Source organism: Antrostomus carolinensis, unplaced genomic scaffold (assembly GCF_000700745.2).
Source record: "Antrostomus carolinensis isolate BGI_N321 unplaced genomic scaffold, ASM70074v2 scaffold32720, whole genome shotgun sequence".
NCBI lineage: Eukaryota > Metazoa > Chordata > Aves > Caprimulgiformes > Caprimulgidae > Antrostomus > Antrostomus carolinensis.
Genome location: NW_010289651.1, coordinates 7,675 through 8,200, shown reverse-complemented (window position 1 = coordinate 8,200; position 526 = coordinate 7,675). Strand labels below are relative to the sequence as shown.

Genomic DNA, 526 nt, shown 5'->3' with positions numbered 1-526 from the left:
AAAGAGCCCATCCGCTTCTCCTTGATGCACGTCTCCAGTCTAGACACTATGTCTAAGGCTCTTGACTCTGCTGGGCAGCCCTGGCACTGGTCTCCGAGGCAGTTAGCTCTCTTGAGCAGGATCCCCTGTGGCCTTTTGTGCTGGATATTCATCTGAAAGTGAACAACTCAGCGCCTCGTGCTGAACATTGCTGGCAGCTTTCAGCAGCTGATTACAGCCTTGTGTGCACATTTGCCCTGTGAGCAGAGGGGCAATTGCAGAGTCCCATTGTGCCCCTTTGTCCCACAGCCCGGGCTGGTGCTGGGAGGCCACAGTTAGCAGTGCCACAGGGTTCTGTGTTCGTCACAGCGGTGCCTCCAACGCGCCTTCCTTTTGTATCAGGCTTAGCGCAGGGGTTGGGCGTTCTGGGCCAGGGTGATTCAGTGCCAGGCTGGGTGAGGGGATGGCAAAGTCATCAGGCTCTCGGGCTTCCTCACCTCCTCTTTCCTTGGACCGCCAACCTTCTCCACAGCTGTGATCAGCTCTC

General features: G+C 57.0%; 1 protein-coding gene across 1 annotated transcript in view; it reads left to right on the top strand.

Moving 5' to 3' along the window:
• GRK6 (G protein-coupled receptor kinase 6) overlaps positions 1-526 on the top strand; it is a 13,391-nt gene that overhangs the window by 6,774 nt on the left and 6,091 nt on the right. The window lies entirely within an intron of this gene.